Source organism: Caretta caretta, chromosome 7 (genome assembly GCF_965140235.1).
Source record: "Caretta caretta isolate rCarCar2 chromosome 7, rCarCar1.hap1, whole genome shotgun sequence".
NCBI classification, from domain to species: Eukaryota; Metazoa; Chordata; order Testudines; family Cheloniidae; genus Caretta; species Caretta caretta.
In genome coordinates this window covers 10,316,595-10,337,600 of record NC_134212.1, presented here as the reverse complement: position 1 = coordinate 10,337,600, position 21,006 = coordinate 10,316,595, and the positions used below count along the sequence as shown (strand labels likewise).

At 40.9% G+C, this 21,006-nt stretch overlaps 1 protein-coding gene across 23 annotated transcripts in view; it reads left to right on the top strand.

The window, feature by feature from the left end:
- FOXP1 (forkhead box P1) overlaps nt 1-21,006 on the top strand; it is a 499,850-nt gene that overhangs the window by 377,537 nt on the left and 101,307 nt on the right. The window contains exon 1 of one of the 23 annotated variants that reach the window (XM_075130252.1): nt 18,799-18,931. The exons of the other annotated variants lie outside the window; for them this stretch is intronic. The gene's annotated coding sequence lies outside the window, so the exon portion shown is untranslated. Of the gene's footprint in view, nt 1-18,798; nt 18,932-21,006 lie in introns of those variants that run through there. 23 annotated transcript variants of the gene reach the window in all.

Below are 21,006 nucleotides of genomic sequence, written 5' to 3'. Positions count from 1 at the left end.
CCCCATTTTACTCTGGCTTCTACAACCTATCCCTTTTTCAAAAGATACAAGACTATTTATTTTAACTTCTGACTTCTGACCCTCCTTCAGGGATCATTCTGATGACACTTACAGCAACATTTGAGGGACTTTTCCAAGTGGTGGAAGCTCATAGCAGTGCCTTACGAGATTGAAACCTAATCTTCCTTGATAGTAATAAAACTTGCGGAATAAATATTTAAAAGAGAAGGTGGGGGGAGGGAAATCAGATAAAATAACTAATCAGAAAATTTTACAGTTTCTCTTCAAAAGGAGAAAAAGAGCAAGTGGGAAAGGGCAAATGACAGTAGCTCTGATTCTTCTCCCAATATCTGATCAGAGGAGTACCGAAGGATGACTTTTTTACCTCCTCTGTGTCAGTGACACTAACCCTCCTACTGTAATAAACAAAGGAGCAAGGCAAATCAGTGGAGTTATACTGCTGTGCAAGGTGACTGTAGTGGTGTTAGCCTTGTTTAGAAACAACAACAACCTGAGGCTGCCTGGCAGTAAGAAAGGCCTCAAAGTCCTGTGGGGACACTCTTGCAAGCTGCAGTGTTTGTGTATTTCTTGCAGATCACTGTGGAATTGTGTGTTTGGGGGAGGGCGGTTGTTTTTGTATAAGATAATTAATGTCTTTCGCATTCAGGATATGATTAAAATGATTTAATTCACTTTATGCATCATAGACAGTATAAGAGAGAGCAGTTATAAAACATAAAAATAAGCAGCTGGGTATCTCCATAGGCGTGTTTTGAAGGCACTTTAGCCCATTGCTTGGAAAGTGGATTCACTTTGAATGGTTCGCTTGGTTGTGTACACAGAAGAGAAAAGAACTCTTGTCTGCTGGGAGAACCCCACGGTGGATGTGTTGTACCAACGGTGACAACTGCAAATGTGTTTTGTTGTTTGGTTTCCAATTCCACATGAGTGGGCTGAACTCTTTTAAAAACAAAAAAACAAACAGAAAAACCCACTTCTCGCTCTGTAACTTTGGTTTTGTTTTCAAAAAGCTTTTAACAACTGGTGCAGCAGCCAAGCAGCCGTATTCCCCTGGAGGAGGGTCGTATAATAATTATGGAGGGCGGTTGTTTTTTTTCCATTACTGGTTGATTTCTCTTGGCACCTGTAGGACGCTTGTTCTTTCACTTCTGTATTTATCCACTTAGGCCCTTTGTTTGAAAATACAATGCAATTTACTTTCATAACATGCCTCTCAACTTAGAGCAGTTATGGCAACAGAAAAGTTGCAAACGGGACAAGGTTAGGATGGGATTGTACCTGAGGAGAGGACATAGAGGGTAGATAATTGTAAGTGCTATTGTCAGAAACTGGTGACAGCTGACTGGCTGAAGGCAATTTAGCAGCAGACTGGGGAATCAGCAGTTAAGTATCAGGAGTCTGGCAGAGTGTTCCAAATAGCGACAGTGGGTGAAGCTAGCAACAGTATTTAGGTGTTACTGGGCAGCAAAGGTCTGAGCTTGGGCAGAAGAGAGGAGGAAGTGAGGGAGCTGAGAGGAGGCCGGAATTATGTCACAAAGCAAGTGGATACCCAGAATCTGGCATCTCTGGGTGCAATCTTCAAAGTCTGTTACTCCTTAGTTCTTACTACTTTTACCTCTGCTATTTTAAAAGGACACCGTCAACTTGAAATCTAGCCAGTTTAAAAGTGGTGGCAGATGTTACGTTTGAGTCCTTCTGACAATTTTTGTTGTTTTTAAATCACATTTTCCTACATAATAAACTGTTCCTCTTTCCCCTGTTGCTGTGTGGAAAGACAACCGGGGACACACGCAAACAGCAGGGGAAATGGTCTGACTATACAGGAGGAACAAAGTGCTGACAAATACCCACAGTAAACAAATGGGGACAGAAAAAAATGGAAATAAAATATTTTCCTTCTAATCGCCTGCCTTCAGTAAACATAGTTATTATTTGTAACAATAGAATACAGTGAAAACTTGACAGTGGTGTGTGGGGTTTTTTGTCCCCTGAATTTCTTCTCACTGATGTACTATGTAGGGATCTTAATCCTACTGGGGATGTCTATACTGCACACTAAGCCTGGGCTCTGACTCTGGTTTGAGCCCAAACTGTCTTCTGTCCACACACAAATCAGGCTGACGTGGGTCAGCAAGCACTCCAGACTCGAGTCCTAGGATCCTGCTAGTGGGGTGGGCCAAACCCAAGTCCCGCCATGATTCAGTTCAAGCCCTGTCATTTTGCAGGTGGTCACAGGTCAAATCACAGACTTGAGTCCACAGGTCTGCGTAGTTCCATATGGACGTATTAGCATGGCTGTGAGATGTGGGTCCAGCAACTGTAAGCCCAAGTTTACAATGCAGTGTTGGGGTTTCCAGCATAGGGTTGGAAACACCGAGTCCCCAGGGCTGGGTCCCACAGTCCTGGATTTACACACATACCCACTACATCTTAGTTCCCACATTCGCGGCATGCAACACCCATCAGTCCTTCCAAAAGCCCCTGAAAAATTGTTTAAGCATTACAGCTAATATAATGGCAAATGCAATTCTGTTAATAGAAATATGGTATTTATTAACAACACGTTTCTCATGAGAATTGTTATTTCACCTACAAATCTAGCTGTCTTTTTTTTTTCTTTCTTTCTTTCTTTTTAATGCCTCTTTATTGACTAGGACGTTAAACATTGTAACTGTCTCATATGCAAATTTTTAAAAATCACTAACTTTGTATTATTAATGCAGGCTTATGAACCAGATTGTACTACATAGTCACATTGATGTGCCTTCCCCAGGAGGTATGGAAAGATCTATGTGTACAAAGCAGGTGTTTTCAGTTGTGTAATTGGAGTTGAGTTTAGCACATTCTTACTGATAAACGAATTATACGTAATTCATAGAAAGTGATAGTAATTTTGCTTAGACGCTTGTTTTCCGAAATAGGTTTATAATATGCAGCGTGTTGTCAAAACGACATAAGGTACCTTGAAAAACAATAACAACAACAAAAAACCACTCGTCAGAATTTCCCCACATACAAGTTTTGGTTGCTAAAACAGCAATACCTCTTCCTTCTTTATGCTTAAATCAGTAACTTTTACAATTTAAATAGTATCCTGTTTTGACAAACTGCAAAACCACAAGTCTCAAAGAGAAATACATGAAGCCTGTGTCAATAGATGCTGGCATCTCTCAACAGGAAGCTTTGGGGTGACACGTTGTCAGTATCTGATGCAGTAACAAGGAATGCTTAACCTTATTCGTTAGATCTGGAAAATGGTAAGAATGGCTCTGGTGCTTCTCATGCATGTTTGCACTGATAGAAGTACATTGCATAAGAGTTTTCTTCACAAAGAAAGTCTTTGTTCCTTCCATTTTTGCTCATTAGGACAGTGTTCTGTATCTCTGTGACCATATTTCCACAGCTAAAACTGCCATTCCCCCATAGAGGCTGTGTAAAGTAGAAACGCCTGCAGCCATACTATCACCGCAGGCTGTGATCTCATCAGATCTCCGTAAAGGCAAGTGGCACTGGTCCCTCCTTAGATGGGCCTCCTCCAATAAAAGCCCAGGGTGCTACAGGGAGCTGTATTGGTAATTCAATATGAATCACTTTTCCCCATGAGGGAATTCTGAACCAGTGACCCAGGATCAAGTTAGAAGCCACTGTGCAGCTGGAGTTGCTGTCTTTTCGAAAAAGAAAAGGAGGACTTGTGGCACCTTAGAGACTAACCAATTTATTTGAGCATAAGCTACAGCTACACTTCATCAGGTGCCACAAGTCCTCCTTTTCTTTTTGTGGATACAGACTAACACGGCTGCTACTCTGAAACCTGTTTTTTCAAAGTAGAAGTAAAACTGAGTATTGGCCACTTGTCACGTAAGATCCCCGGATATTTTTGAGTAGCTCAAGCACTTGGCCAAATTCCATGTGGAAAGTTACACATTCTGCCTACCTAAATTTCCCCTCCAAATTCAGTTGGATAAACTATTCTTCTTCATTTCTCCATTATTGTGTAGTATTACCACGCAATATTAAACAGCTGTTCTGCTCAGTGCTAGAGGTGGTTTCATTGCAGCGATAAAGTATAAACAGGTTATATTAAAAAAAAAAGTTGAAAAACTTTACAGAAGGAGGTAAATGTGCTGGTTCTGGATTAAAGACATTGTTGAAATGTAAGTCATTATCATTAAGATAAGTGCAGATCCACAGCAGCAGACTTTAAAAGTGACTTATTCTGTGACTTTGTATCTGTAACCCTAATTTCATTCCTTTACCAAAACTTTTGTTCATTTTACAGTTGAAGTTCCTCAACTGCACTCCCTATCCACACAATTCCTGTTAATCCAGGAAGTTGCCACTTAAACCACCATTCCTATCCTCACAGGAACCTCTGTTCCTCCCTCCGTTCTCATGCCTTCCCATTCAAACATACTCAAACCCTCTGACTTCGCAGCTCCACAACATTTAGGGTTGCCAGGCGTCCGCTTTTTGACCAGAACGCCCGGTCAAAAAGGCACCTTGGCAGCTCCAGTCAACACAGCTGACTGGGCCAGTAAACATCCAGTTGGCTGCAGTGGCCAGCTTCCAAGAAGTGGCCAGTATGTCCCTCTGGCTCCTAGGCACAGGGTCGGCCAGGGGGCTCCGCACTGCCCCGTCCACAGGCACCCATTGGGAGTTGCAGAGCTGGCACTCAGGGTGGCACCTGCATCACGGGCAGGGGCGGTGTGCAAAGTCCCTCTGAGCCTAGGGAAATGCTGGCCATTCTGGGAGCAGCCTGAGGTAAGCTCCGTCTGAAGCCCAAGCCCTCTCCTTCACCTCAGCCCTGAGTCCCCACCTGCACCCAAACCCCTCATCCCTGGCCCCACTCCATAGGCTGCACTTCCAGCTGGAGTCCTCAGCTTCTCCCCCCCGAACCCCAACCATCTGCCCCAGCCAGCAGCCCCCTCTTGCACCCTAAACCCCTCATTTCTGGTGCCACCCTGGAGCCCACACTCCAGCCCCAGCCCAGTGAAAATGAGCGAGTGAGGGTGGGGGGATGAGGTGAGCGGGGAGTATGGGGTGGGGCAAAGGTGTTCAGTTTTCTGCAATCAGAAAGTTGGCAACACTTACAACATACTCCCTTAGAGGGTATGTCTGTACTGTAAAGGAAAACCCGGGACACCAAGTCTCAGCCGAAATCAGTTGACTCAGGCTTGCAGGGCTAAACTTTAGTAGTGTAGATGTTCCCGCTTGGGCTGGAGCCCATGCTTAGAGATCCTTCCCCCTCGCCAGGTTTTAGACCCTGAGCTTCAAAGCCCAAGGGGGAACGTCTACACTGCTATTTTTAACCACACAGCCCAGCTTCCCTATCCAGAGTTAATTGATATGAGTCCTGAGAATTGGTGCCATGGGTTTTTCCATGCAATGTAGACATACCCATAAGCTCCTTGACAGTCCTACTTTGTCCCCAGGCCACTGTAGAGCCCTGCAGTTCTCCATATTCTCCAGGGAACCCCACTTGCCTTCTCTGTAGTCCTGTAGAGCCTTTCTCGCTCATCCTGCCCCCTCCTGCTCTCAGCTCCCCACAGTTTTGTCGCCTCTTCCCTCTTTTGATACATCTAGCTTCCTCATTTCTTCTGCCACTCACCTCTGCTTCAGAGCCTGTTGCTTAAACAACAACAGGAAAAAAAAGAACAGAACTGACCATCTTAATGCACATGGTATGCTTGTATAGCTCAATTATAAAATAATGTTGTTTTAATAAAACTTTAATTATATTTCATAGAAGAGATTTTAAAAATTTCCAAAGTTCCCAAGTGATTTAGGAGCCTATGGCCTCAACTACACACAAGATGTACAGCTTTAATTAAACTGGTATAAGAAAAGCCGTATAACCTTCCCTCTCCCCCCCCCTCCCCCGAGGCCTAAGTCCCATTTTGACAAGTAATAGGCACTCAGGAGCCTAAGTAATAGGGACTTAGGTTCCTAAAAGTAGCCGCTTTTGAAAATGTTACCTTTTATTGTTGTGTTTACCTGCTGGGTGAGTTTGGTTGGACGTGTATGTGCCCAAACCCAGTAGCAGCCTTGGAATATTTATAGCACTGTGAGCTGTGTGCATAAAATTCAGTCTGGTTTACAGGGTAAATCATTTTCAATTTTGTGTCAACTTTTTGTTCAAAAGTGTCCTTTCCACAGACACTCCCACCCATTTCCTTCCTTCTTTCCTTGTTTTACACTCACTCCCATCTGTGCTCTGCCTTGTGGTGTCCTTCCCTTGTCCAGGAAGGCTTTGGTAAAGCTCTCTTTGGAACCGTTGACTGGCCACAGGACTCACTGCACAGCAGTATGAGGCCATCCCATCTACCAGAAGCTGAGCAAATTACCTATGCAATATTCCTAGTCTGAGCTGATGAATGAGACCTGACAAGGAATTGAATGGGTTTGCTCTCAGGGTATCGCAGAGCACCAAACACTAGGCCACTGGGTCAGGCCATAAACTGGTATTTCTTTAAGGCTTTTTAAGGACTGTGCAGAAGTACTGTATATGTCTGGTATTTGGGTTCTCTGGTTGGTGTGCAGCTCGTTTGGGAGACTCATTCTGCAACTTTTCTTAAATTTCTTTAATATTTGAATGAGGTGTACATTGTTCTGAGGCTGCCAGATTAAATGCATTGTCATTAATTGTATTTCAAGACGTGCTGCTGAGGTGACCACAAAGTTTTCAGGAAGATACATTGTTCTCCTTTTTACTGTTTTTGAAAGTGGCATTGATGACCTGGTCAGGCTACTCCGATATCGCTCCTTATGAACCGGAGCTTTCCAAATGAAAGGGTTCCCTGGTAAAAGAAGCAGTACTGATCATAGTTTTTGCTTTGATAAAATCCTCAATACACTAAGAAGATGGTAGAGTCCGGGGAGCTGGGTGGCTCAGGAGATTCAGGAATGGGGATAGCTTATTCTTCACCTCTGTTTAATGAAGCTATATCCAGCCCAGGTTAGAGTTATAGGTTCTGTGTAAAATGAGTTTTGTGGTATCCGTCTAGACAGGTTTTCAAAATGTCTAGAGGATTTGGACTCTGAATAGATTTGCAGATGCCAAAGCCAGAAGGGACCATTGTGATCCGAGTCTGACCTCATATAACACATGCCCTAGAACTTCCTTGGAATAATTCCTAGAGCATTTCTCTTGGCACCTTTTGAGAATCCCATCCATCATTCTTAGCGGATACCTGTCCACATCAATACATTTAGCATTAATTAACATCCATGCTCATTGTGTTACTAGAGAAGCCATTAACTGCTTGGGCACCCCTAGAGATGGGACTTTCCAAGTCAGGAGCAAGGTGAGTATGGAGAAGCTGATACCTCTGCTCTATCTATTCTGCAGCCAAATGAGGGACTTCGCTAAGAAGTGCCTTTTGGGCCTGATCCTATGCTACTGAAGTGAATAGTAAAGCTCCCAAAGCCAATGATGCAGGATCAAGTCCCTAGTAAGCGCTAAGTTCAGCTTAATTTAAAACTAATGATAATGCTAAATCAAAGCAAACTTAGTCATAGAGCCAGCCACACTGGTATCCTTCATATCTTTTGGAATCTGAAATACTTTCTTAGAAAGTTGAAAATAACACTTCCATATCAATTTTTTTCTTTCATAGCTCAGATTTAGGGCCTGCTCCTGCAAACACTTAAGCATATAATTAAAGGTTTCAGAGGAACAGCCGTGTTAGTCTGTATTCGCAAAAAGAAAAGGAGTACTTGTGGCACCTTAGAGACTAACCAATTTATTTGAGCATGAGCTTTCGAGCTGTAGCTCACGAAAGCTCATGCTCAAATAAATTGGTTAGTCTCTAAGGTGCCACAAGTACTCCTTTTCTTTTTGCATATAATTAAAGTTACTCATGTGCTTAAGTTGTTTCAGAATTGGGCCTTTGTTTTTCTTTCTTAAGAAAGAATTGGGCCTTTTGTTTTTCTTTTCTAAAGAAGCTTCAAATCCCTTTCATGCACCTGCATCAGTAATAATAATAGTAGTCAATAATTAGCCGTAGCACTCTTCACCTTCAGAGCAATTTCAGGCATTAAATCTGTGAAGCTCTAGCTGACAATACTGCAGTGTTGACTTGTTACCTCACTGATGTTGCAGAGCGAATGAAACCTACTTTTTTTTATGTAGGCCAAACCAGGGTCAGTTTTTTAAAAGTACAAAATGGGCAAAAATAAAGTCCGCTCCTAGGCTGACACATTGCCAAATTTCAGCACAGAGCCAATTTTTAAAGCTGGGTAATAAACACCTGGAAAGTTCTGGTTTCTAATGGCAGCGCTGAAAAGCCATTAAATGAGTTGCTCCAGTATAGTACAGGAAAGCCCACTTAAAATGCTGAGAAACCTGTTAAACTTGGACCTTCGTCTCAGTGAACATGGGCTTTGCCTTTGAGACCGTTGCTTAGAGAGTCAAATTGAGCTTGTATGGACTGGTATGGCACGTCATTAGAGGTTTTCTTGTTCCTAACATAAAGTCCATGTGGCTAATTTCAAAGTGTGTCGTTGGATGGGCTCAATGCTCAGGTATTTGTTCCTATGGAAAATAGCCACCTCCTGCCAGAATCTCTCCAACTTTGGGAACATCTCTAGTTACCTTGCTGAATCACCTTCTGAAACTCCCCCACTCGTAAGCTGTTCCTCACAGAATGAGGATCCAACCAGAGGGGGCATAGAACTGACCACAAGAACCAGTGTGGGCATTTCCCAGGGGCATGGATTGGAGGGTGGGAACAGTGAGGACAGTTAGGTACGGAGACAGAGAACAAGAAGGGAAGAGGAGACAACATTTAAGAGAAGGTGAGGCATTTGAAACGGGGAAAGCTTGGGGGGATGGTGTGAGGGGATAAGAGCGGAGGGTAGGGTAGATGGAGCTTGGGTTCCAGGCAAGAGTAGCAGCGCTTGAAGTGGAAAAGAGAGGAAGATGGGGTTTGCAGGAAGAGGGAAGAAAGAGCTTGGGAGCAGGAGGAGGAAGATATTGGAAGAAAGGAGATGGGGACAGGATTTCAGATGACAAAAGAGAGATGCAGCAGAATGGACGGATGGAGCTAGAAGAGATGGAGGGGCTAGAAGGAGGGAGGAGCAAAGGGACAGATTTTGTTAGTAGGTGACAAAGCTGAAGGAATAAGGGATACAGCATTTGGGATAGAAAGGAGAAGTGAAAGGACCAGGGGAGGGAGAATGCAAAGTAAGTGGGGAGAAAGTGCTGGCAGTAAAAGCAGGCACAGCTCCATAAGACAACCCCGCCACATGTTATTTCCCCGTATCAACCCCTGTTGAGCCCGACAAGCAGAGCAGCAGGAAACCCCTAAAGAGTCTGCTCCACTCATTTTTTCCCCCCAGGTTTGACAGCTGATTTCTGTAGATTTTGGAGGAAATGGGGGTAGCTCCACTTCCTTGTGTCTGTGACCTCACTAGTGCACCAGTTTGTCAGTTTAGCTCACCACCTTGCTTGTATGCAGATTTCACTTTCCAGAAAAGCAACAGCCATGCAGATGTTTGAAACCATAGCTGGGAATTGAAAGTTGTACATTCCCAAGGTAACAAACAAGTCTGTAACTAACCCAGCTCTTTCACTCCATTCCGGTTTAGATTTTGCATCAAGATGGGGAGGCTGTGAAATAGACCAATAAGTACAGCACAGTAAAATAGTAAATTGACCAGTTAAAGAAATCAGTAGCTGAAGGGAATAGCTATTAACGTGCCTAGCCAAGACACATAATTATGCCCTAGGACTCTTCCAAACTAATATATGTTAAAGATGTAAACTGATTAAAAGAGAGATTTTTCTGTTTAGGGAACTTTTGAGATAGCAGGATTTACACTGCATTTTTACTCTTGTATTACAAGTTATAAGGAACATTTCAGCAAATCCTGTCCTTTCTAGTATTACAGTTTCATACAGTTTTTAGATAGTTTTTTAAAAACTTCAGCACTTATGCTCTCTCTCTATATTGTTAGGAATGTTCTTTTAAAATCAGAATTCTTCCCCTCCCCCAAATAGTTAATTGGATTTTAAAGTTAAAATGCCATACAGCTTTTTTGCAAGAATAAGGGTATCAGAGCCATTGTCCTTACCAAATTACACTTTGAGTAGTTATATTCTGCCTGCTTATCCACCCTGCAATTTCATTTGAGTACAGGATGCTTCGCTTCAGGTGTCCTGAACTATTGTATAGTGCTGCACTATTAAGCAGCTGCTGTGTTCCACCCCAGAAATGGATGCAATTCAGTGACAGATAGTGATTTTGTCTGTATAGAGTTTGAATAACCTGCTTTTGGCTTTCTGAAGATAAAAGTTTGAATACTTAAGTACTATTAATTTTTTATATATTGCTTTATAATGTCTCTCTCTCTCTCTCTGTGTGTGAGTGTGTGTATATGTGTATATATATATATATATATACACACAACCCTTCAGGTCTCGTTAGCCAAAAAAAAAAAGAACTTCGGGCTTTCTCGTGGTACGAGTTTGACTTTATTTTGAGGGATCCTAGTGTGGTTCCATCATTTGGTCAGCCCATACATTTCCTCTCCTACCAGACCAAAAACCTGCTGCATCCTACATTCTCTGTCATATGCATTGCATTGTGGCCAGGATTCTGGGCTGTAGCCAAGAGAGGGGTCCCATGGATACATGACAGTTGGCATTAAGGAGCCATAGAGGCCCAGTGTGCGCTGGTTGTACGTTAGGGACCGAGGGGCAATAATGAGCATTGGCAGGACAGAGAGCCAGGAGCTCCACCTCACAGCTCCTTCCTGTCCCACAGCTTCTTGCTCAGACTGACTCTGGCTCTGCCTTCTCTCTGCTGACTCAGCCACACTGTGTGACTGAGTGTTCTTTGCAGTCTGCAGACTGCCAGCACACAGAGGGGGCAGCAGCTGCACACACAAGAGGAAAGAACTTGGCCAGCCCAGCGAAGTCTCTGACTCCCTTCTGTTGGCCAGTTGTGCTCAAAGAGGAGGACCCAGCCTGGGATCATGGTACCCTTAGGAGTCCTCTTTCTTCTGACCTGGAGGGAGGAAGGATTGCAACATGCAGTAGCCAATTCAGATAGGAAATGGCCATAATTCACAAACCATGCTTGCAGACAGGAGTCCTCTTTGCTTTGATTGGGGGGCAGGGCTTCGTTTAAAAGGATGCAGATCCCGTGTATTTTTAACGCACCGCAGATTGTGATGCTGCATTAATAAGTGCCAATATTTTGCTACAACACCACAGAATTGCAACGCGTATAAAAGAGCACCCAAAAAAAAAAAAAAAAAAAAGCTCAATGTTGCAAAAACAACTAAAGTGATGGGAGTACCCTAAAGGCTCCAAATTCAGAACAGAATCTTAAATCTTGGATGCTTATTTGAACCTGTGGATGTTTTTCTCATTTTCCTTCCAACCCCTATTTACTAATTCCCTCACCCTTGTAAGAAAGACACTGAAACTGCTACTACTTCTGAGGACTTAATGGATACTTGGCCAGATGAGGCTGTTTCCTCCTGTCCCTATTCCTCTGTGCACCTTCCCGTCTACTCCCACTGTATGCCAGCTCTGCTGAGCTGACACATGCAAAACAAGGACGCTAGGAGGCCAACAGAGAAGGAGAAGAGAGACTCTCAGGAAGCTCAGCAACAGCAGGAGAACCAGTATCCCTTAGAGGTGGAGGTCTGATATTACTGGCTATTTTTTGCCTCTACTTCCAGCTTGTGCCCAGGATTAGAGGAGAAACTTGTATTCTCCCAGCCAGATAGGAACTATTGGAAGTGAGTGTTTTCCATTTCTTGCAATGTTGGAGGGGTGTAACTGTGTTAGAAGGCCTTCCAGAACACACATTGCTTTCAGCAAATAATGTCATTGGGAACTGGGCTTGTGAGGTATCCAGGGCAATCAGGAGTGGAATTTCTGAAATGTCCTCCCAATAGTGGAAGGCCACAGAGAGGCAGTTTCATTCAGAGAATTTTTCAAGCCACGCGTGGCAACAGACAGTCATTTTTGCACATGTATTTCTGACTGAATTCAATCATCTTTCCTGTTAGAGGGCATACTAGGATAATCGGCAAAGTTTGGAAGTTAGAGTGAGGTGCTTCACTTTGTCATCCTAGAAGCACATTTTAAGCCCTCTATGTGGAGATTTTGCTACTGTGACACCTGTTAACTTTAACGGGAATGGTGAGATCCCAAGGCACTGCTTTGAAAAGTCTCCTTCTTCATATAGCACCAGCAGCTTCTTCATATGCTTCTGTCTAAACTTACAGTGCTTTAGCATAAGCATCTATTTAGGAAATAAACTAGGCCATCTTTTTTTTATTTATAAAGTTAACTGTTTTCTTCTTTAAACAGGAGATAAGATAATCTCTTCTTTAGATATATATATATATATATATAATATCTTTTGCATGCTGGAGGAAAACTTGAATTGCGAGTCAGCTAAATATACTGTATCATGAAACCTTAGGGACCACTGAAATGAGAACAGAGGCCCATTACTGCTAAGAAGGTGTTTTATTGAAAATATGCCGACGTGCTTTCCCAGGATAGTGAGTAAAAGACGGCAAGATGCCCAACAGTAATACAGGTTATTCTTCTAGACAGGCTAAAATATATAGTTTGGCACTCCTATGCTGTGTGTGAGTGAGCTATATAATAGACTAATGTGCATTTTTATATTAAAGGTACCTTATTTCACTAGATTTTTTCTTTTTGTTTAAAACTTGCAATTTATATATTTCTGTTATTGTCTAAGTACAGATAATTTCTTACACTTTTTTTTTAGTTATTTGTTGAAAGAGGTGAAGCAGTAAGTCTCTTGAATAGAAGTAAAATTACAGTAGAGGGCAGTATATATAAAAATAAGTTTTTCACATAAAGCTGTATTTGTATTAAGTATCAGAGGTTTGTGTTCTATATCAAAGTACAAAGCCTCTGCATTAGGGAAGGTAAAACTTACATTGTCTGCCTTTAAAATCATTTACACTGAGTCTTCATTGGAGCTGGCCTTATTCAAAGGGGTCCAGAACGTCAGCCGTTTCTGCTTAATAAATAATTTTAAAAAATGATTGAAGTTTATTTTTTTTATCCTGGTAACTTAAATGTAATGACAAGATGCCTGTTTTTCCTTCCCCATGTCATAAGTGGTTGACGTTCATAGTAGATTATTTTTGTATAAAGTGGTCACCCTTTTAAAGTGAGATTTTGCCATTTGCTACCAAATATTCGCCACACTTATTTCCTATTCTAAGTGTGACTCTGTGGTCTCTCTGGTACCGACATGTGTCAACTTGAGGCAAATAATGGAGTTTTTAATGGCAACTGCTGTATTTCCTCTACTGTACGTGACATAAATGTGATCTCAGATCATTCAGGAAAGTAACAGAGAGCATTTAATGGTGATTACGTTTCAATATATTGTGTACTTTGGGGCAGAAAATAATTTAGGAAATATGTCCATGCACACTTGGAACAATTTGCACACTATGCTGTAACTGATGTAAACCTGCTGGTATACGAGTGTGCTAATAAATTTTACTTTATGGTAGAAACAAGATATTACAGTTTAGGAAGGGAAGAAGATGGCTGTTTATTAAGTCAATCAAATAGGAACGCAGAGTGACATTGTTGCCATTTTTATTTATTTATTTTACTTATTTTAAGGATGGTAGGGGGCTGCAATTAAATAAAATTTGTTTTTACCTGGGATGTTTGATTCATTATTAATATTTTTATGTTTAAAGGGAACCATAATTTTGCTGAAATGTCTTCCATAACTCCTGCACAATCATAGTCATAACTCACCTGAATGTTGACACATCCTGCTGTGTATATATAAATTAACTAGTAACACTGGTTATAAAATGTTGCATTAAATGAAGATGTGTATGGTAATTTAACACATGTCATGAAGAGAAATTTAAACCATTGTACAACATTGAGAGGAAATAAAAATGTCGTCTTCAAGCCAAACTTGTATGAACAATAAGGAAAAACAACATAATTAGCTCCATATCAAAATAGGTGTAGCATTGACACAAACACTATTGATACTATATTAACTACTTTAGAGCCCTGTGGATAGATAGGGTTTGTTTGTTTGTTTGTTTGTTTGTTTGTTTGTTTTTTAAGAGGGACACAGTCACCTTAAAAATCATACTTCTGTCTGAAAATATTTTACCATTTAAAATGACTAAAAGTTGGGATGGGGGTTGGGGGGGGGAGAGTTTGCTTTTGTGCATTTCACAGCACTTAGTGTAACGTCAGTTTCACCGTTTCCTGTTCAGTCTGTGATTTTTTTTTTCCACAATTGTTTTTGTAGGTCTTTCAAACAACAACTAGGAAAGTAAAAAAATCTTAGCCTTGGAAAATGTGATTATAAAACCACAAAAACTGACATGGGGGCCCAAGTCTTAACTCATCATTTGTTTTGTTTTTTAAACTGATTAGCTATCAAATTGGCAGAGTCTCTTCAAAATACAGTGTTACTTGTAACATCATTGTTTCCACTGTAAATCTTCCCAAATCACAAAGCCCCCACATCACATTGGTAAGGCTGGTGGGCATCTCAGCACAGAGGTGAGGGATCCAGTAGGCATGGGCTTACCTCTGCTGATTGTTCCCCAGATCTGCGCATATGGAAGAGGCAGTGCGGGGAAGCCTGCTGTACCTTTTTGATGGATAAAAGAAGTGGGGAATTAATACCATGCAATATAAAACCAAAAAAGCAGAGAAAAATCTAACAGGAGAAAAGCCCGAATATTATTAGCAATCTTTCTTATAGCTTTCCCATAAATTGTTAATACACCAATTTTTATTGTTAGATTTGTTCCTATTTGTCTGATTTTTCTTCCATCTATTAACCTATTATATGAATGATCAGCTCTGTCCCTCCTGGTGGTACCTGGAATGGCCCAGACTAAAGCATGTGACCCCGTTTGCGTGGGTTAAATCTTGTACTGAGCATTAATGTCAGGCATTTTGCCTGTATGATATTTTCATCTTTGAATTGATCTCTGTTAAGGCAGCATGCTGGGCCAGATTCTGCTCCATTTATACTGGTGTAAGTCCCAAGTAACTTCACTGAGGTCATTGGGGTTATTCCAGATTGACGCCGGTGTAAACGAGAGCAGAATCTGCCTCACAGTCTCTGGCTTTGAGACAAAAATGGGTATCTCTGTGTGCAGAGAGCAGTGGAACGCTATTCCTAAACTGTCTGTAGGGTAATGATGTAACAAAACCATTTCTTCCACTATGTTCACCTCTGCCACATATGCACAATCTCCTCCTCTGGCTTGGATCTCGGAACCAGGTATTCATGCTGTATTCCAACCACTGAGTTTCACCTACTATCTTGACTGCTATTTAACATGGGTCAAAAGTCAATTGAGTCCAGTGCCAGATAGCCGTCCCGGACTCCTCGCTTATCTCTGAGCCATCATTTCTAGCTTTCATTTCCTATTCATGTATTAAATCTCCGATTTCCATGTGCCAGTTATACTCAGTATTCAGTATTTGTGAGATCTCTCCATATCCTAGTCGATTTAAAAGGGGGAACATGCTGTTCTTCCTGGTCTTCTGCAATATTTGTTGGCTGTGTTTTCTTGTGACTCTACTGAACCACAGTTATGCTCTCTGCTGCTCTGGGAATCCTCGTTCATAGCAGACCGTGACTGAGTTTGCAGGTATTAGGCTTTTATATGAAGAGGTGTGAAGTGCTTTAAAAATACTCCTGGCCAGCTCCACAGCTGGTACTTAGTACTTTAAATGGCGCTTTTCATCTTCAAAGCATTTTAAAAACATCAATCTTCACAACACCCCTGAGAAGCAGGTAATTAATATTGTCCCCATTTTGCAGATGGGGAGACAGAGGAAGAGGCTAAGGCCGCTAACTTCATTTGAAGTTGGGGGGGTGCTCAGCAGCTCTGAAAGTGAGTGCATTGATCTCTGAAGTGAGGCTCTGGAAACTGAGATGCCCAAGATTGTTGGTTACTTTAAAAATAGAAATGAAAAAGAGCCTCTGTGCCTTGTTGAAGGCCAGAGAGGGAGTTGGTGTCAGAGCCAGGATTATAAATTAGGAGCCCCTAGCTCACAGTCCTGTGTTTATGCGACTAGATCGCACCTTTCATTGTTTAGTTGTGCACCTTTCTCCAAAAGGAGATGATGGTATGTGCTACAAATGAAGTGCTAGCTTCATAGTCCCAGTTCTTTTCTGACATAGCACCAGAGTAGGGATCGGCAACATTTGGCACTCGGCACACCAGGGTAAGCCCCCTGCCGGGCCGGGCCAGTTTGTTTACCTGCCACGTCCGCAGGTTTGGCCGATTGCAGCTGCCACTGGCGGTGGCCAGCACAACCCTCGGTCCGCGCCACTTCACGCAGCCCCCATTGGCCTGGAGCGGTGAACCATGGCCAGTGGGAGCCGCGATCGACCAAACCTGCGGACGTGGCAGGTAAACAAGGGGCTTACCCTGGTGGCCACGTGCCAAAAGTTGCCAATCCCTGCACCAGACAATGGACTTCTGTCCCGAGTTATATGGCAACGGCGAAACCGAGAACAGAACTAGGCCAGTGATCCTCCTTTGTGCAGTATGTGCCTGTGTGGGGCTGTGTATGAAAATAAAAATTACAGACATGATTTAATCATGATTCATGTAATGTTATTGCCAAAAAGTTTGCATCGAGCCATACAAACTAGATCAGAGTTTTCCAAACTGTGGTTCATGGACCACTTGCAATTGGTCTTTGGAGTGCTACCAGGTCACATGATGCTGGCTCCCTTCCTTGTTTTCGGCTGCTTAAATACTATTAAAAGAAGCTAAAAATACATGAAACGCTTTCTTAATGTTACCTTTTCATGTAAACTATTACCGTAGTTGCCAGAGGGCTGTTATGTGACAATGAATGGGCAGGAGGTAGACCCCGAGAGAAAATATTGAAAAATCTAACCGCTGTATTTGCAATAATCCCAAACAGTTTGTGGCAATCAACTGTACTTTGAGGTCACTGGACAGAAGGCATTCTCCTAAGTGCAGCGTGTTGTTAATTCATCCATAACATCATCTCTAGATGGTGTTTACTTTTAAATTCTCTATGTGGTTGTACATGTTTTTTTCTCTCTTCATCATATGTGATATTTACAAACATAATCCATTTCCATGCCATTTATGTGCTGACCTGTCCTTCAATTTGTGTGTGTGCCTTTAAGAAGCAGGATCTTTCTGATTCATGGAGGCACTTTCTGGCAGATTTAGGGTCTTGCAAAAGATGCTCTTAGTCCCTTATTAAACATTCATAAGAGGGTGGGGTCAGATTTTTTCTGACCTGAAAAAAATCCCATTAATAAATTTGTTATCTGACATGAAAACACTTTAGGGTGGAAAGCAATCCCTATCACATCCCATTTAACATCAGATCACAAGTTGTCACTAAATTGGGTCCTTTGTCTTTGCTTCTTGCAAGGTTCTTTCGCAGCATAACTAATAGGGCTGTTGTCTGATATTCATTGACTCTTGCAAATAAAATACGATTGTGAATGGGGATGTTATTAATGTGGTTTTGTTTTTCAGTTACTTGCATCTAAACTAACTTTTTAAACGAATTTCATATCTCGAAACTGTGAGGACAAAAAATACTAAAAACAATGATGGACGTTTTGCTTAGTATTTTATTGACACAGATGACGCCCTTAATTTATTATAGGTTTTTAGACCAGTAGAATCGGTTGCAGGGGCTGTTCCAATCTGTAGGTTAGAGACCGCACAAAAACAAGATTTGTTTTTATATTCAAGATTAGGGCCAAAAAAGTATTTCTTTCAGCTTGAACAGGTGAGATGTCGAGAGGGATTGTTTTGAGTTACATAAAACCACTAACCCTAGTGTTACAAATGTACCACAGACCCAAACAGAGTGTTTCACTTCCACTGAACTCAGAAATGTTTGTTTGGCTGCCTTAAGAACAGACAGATAAAACTCCCCATTTGTGAAACAATGATCTCAATGATACAAGAGGTGCAACCTTGCCTTCTGATAGATTTTAACATCTTACCATTCTAGGACTGTGATTAATTTCCCTTTGCTTTGTTTATGAAAGAAAGAGGGAAAGGTAGTCCCATTTACAGGCTAGACACAGTAATCATTTGTACAAACTTCTCATGGAGGGCTTTTTGCTGTTTGTTTTTCTGGGTTGTTGGTTTTTTTTTTTTTTTTACATAATCCTAACATGCTTAATCTTTAGTTAACAAAACTACTCAAGCTTGGTAAAAATCATTTAACGTGACAAGTTAGTTGTCTTTAAAAGGCTGTTTTTGAAGTGGAGGGGGGGCAGTATTTTTCTCTAATGCTGTTTGGTCCTTTTGATTCCATCCAATTTTAAAATGATTGTTATGAACTATTGTGTTAGCAGCAATTTTTTAGTGGCATCTAGTCTCTGCAAAACAGATTGCTCTTCAAGGTTATAATCCTGAACAGTTTGTCAGTAAGTATGGGGTTTTTTATTATTATTATTATTATTATTATTATTTGTTAAAGAATAGTTCTTAACAGCTGTTTGATTAAGGGTAAATGTGTGCTATTTGCCATACTTTTTAGAGAGCAGACACACGCATAGTCAGGTCAAAGGGTTAACAGCAATTAACTGTAGTTGCTTTAGAGACAAAAGCGTTATTTCACAAAGGCATTATTTCACCTGCCGGCAGTAAAAAAGAGGAGGCCCATTGTGTAAGGGTGTTTGAACTGATTATGTTTAGAGGCTGGTTGTGATTGGTGGAGAAGGGCGTGGCTGATTGGGTAGTTTTGCATCTTGTCAGCTCAGGAGCACCCTTGCGCGTGCAATCTGTCTGTAACCTGAGGAAGCTAAAGACTGTACAACAAGGCTTAATAGAGCTTCATGGCCCAGCACTCTGTTTGTGGTGGCAGCTAAATGGAGTTTGTCAGGTTTGTCAATATGATTGATTTTGTGATTTTTTTGTATCTTCCTTGTGCACAGCGTGACTGTTTAATTTTGCATATGTAGGAATAAAGAGGCATATTGCTTTTTAAAGTTTTGTTTTCTTTTTTAATCTTTGTTTATCACCTTAAGGCAGTTGCACAGTAACTAGAATCAGCTCAGACAAAACTGGGGGGAAAAGGTGTAGGGAGCTACAGTGTACAGGCCTATTTCTCAACTCTTCAGCAGTATGTGAGAGCTTTAAAATAAAAGAATGTTTATATCTCTGCAGTCTTTAATATTATTTAATTTTTTTTTACTTTTATTGCTGCTTTTATGCTGTGCTTTATTTTCATCCAGTGCAAGAATTTTTTGAAGCACTTGGTAAATAATTACATATAAGAGAAGGGAATTATATTTTGTTTGCTTCTTTTGTAGGTTATTATAGATGTAATAGGTAAACAAATAGAATGTTGTTGCTCTTTTCATTCTGATCATTTGTTTCCATATCTGCCTGGACTATTTTCATCTTAGCTGACTAAATGACTGTAGTTTGCCAAAAAGAAAAAAACAACCCAAACCACCACACAGACGAAAAAAATACTTTGTGAGGTTTAAATGTCAGGCACTGTGATTGCTGAATTTGTTTGGGACTAAATTTGCCATGTGAAATTAAGTGAGTGAGCTTTGTTTTTGACATTGACTGGTGTTATGAACTCCAGTGAAATACATGTGTAACAGGATCTAAATGTAGCTAAGTTAAGTGTCAGCCATGCAATACAGTATTGCAGTGCAAATGAGATGATTTTTCTAGGCTGGTGGTAGTGGGGAGGAGGAAACCCTTAGGAAGTGGGTGGTAAGTTTAGAGCAAAGTGCATATACACTCTTCCTCTTTGGAATTAACTCTTTCACACCCTACATGTTTTAAGGAAATACTGAACAGGTCAAATTATTCCCATATTCAGAAAATGTAAAAGCAAAATAACTTTTAAATGCAATGTGTTTATTTTAATAGATGTCAGTATTCTGAAAATGACAGTTTCTTCATTTTTAACAAAAACAAGTTTGGCAGCAGGAAGTGTGAATCATTCAATGGGTGACTAAGATCTGTTTATGAAACTAAATAGTTGGATTTATTCTAGCTGTCAGTGTTGAAATGTTAACTAAATAAATTACTGAAGTTTATATCTAGTAAAATGTAAATTAAACATGCTAGTCTACCTTTTTAAAAACAAAACAATAAATTACATTTCATTTGGATCAAAGCTAGTTTTCATGACTAGTACTTAAGGGCCCGATCCTGGAAGCACTATGCATGTGGGTTATTACCTATGTGAGGTGTTTCGTTGAAATAAATGTATACATATGAGCACTATGCGTGGTAGTAAGTAATTGCAGAATTGAGCCCTTAGTTATGTTTACTATACGAACCCTTCAGGTATCTTAAATACTTTTTGAATCAAGTTTGAAGAGGTTTCTCTATATGTTTACACCTATATGTGATCAAATATATTAATGTATGTGTATGTATACCGTGTGTGTGTGTGTAGATGTTCTGTCTTTTTGTGAATTGTATATTTATCACAGTAGCAATGTAGGAAATTGTTGTGAAAGCACTGCTTCTACGGTGCTACTGTTAAAACGCCTTTCTTCACATCAACTGGAAACTGTGTTTTCACAGGGCTTTAAATGAGCTCTGTGACTACCTTAAAAATGTCATTGATAAGGATGTAAAAATGAAACCCAAATCCTGACTAAACAGTGTCGCTGACTTGGCCTAGAATGTGATAGAGCTGAACTGAAAACTGATTGGTCTGACACTTTATAATCAAAGTTGATTTATTGTTCATTAGTAGTGCATTAGCCCTTTCAAGCAAGACAGTTATTTGTGTAGTAGGCTGTCAAACAAAAGACTTCTAGCACCTGTCATTTCTAAACCATGAGATAAGCAACCAGATATTAAGATAATGCAAATGGAAGTACGCTTGGACAAGGTAAAGTGCCAGCAATTTTCCTTTCAAAAATAATATTCCTTTATTTACAGTGCCTAATATCAGCATCTAGATAAATCTGAGTAAAAACT